This window comes from Myxine glutinosa, chromosome 4 (assembly GCF_964187855.1).
Source record: "Myxine glutinosa chromosome 4, kmMyxGlut1.1, whole genome shotgun sequence".
Taxonomy (NCBI): Eukaryota; Metazoa; Chordata; class Myxini; order Myxiniformes; family Myxinidae; genus Myxine; species Myxine glutinosa.
This window is the reverse complement of record NC_136264.1, coordinates 80935536-80935761: the sequence shown is the minus strand read 5'-3', so window position 1 is coordinate 80935761 and position 226 is coordinate 80935536.

Below are 226 nucleotides of genomic sequence, written 5' to 3'. Positions count from 1 at the left end.
GGGGGTCGGGGTGAATTCATCCTCTTATCCTGAGTGAGAGGAACATGAATGCGGGAATAGAGTGACTGGACTATTATTCCGTCGGATGCCCTGCTTGGTGGCTCCAGAGGCCATCCGAGTCCTTCGCAGACCTTTATTCGTAGACCTTTAGTCTTCGGCCGTCGAGTTGAGATTGCGGCGGTGCACTTTCTTAATCGAGTGTGGACCTATACGGTCGAGCGGCGAC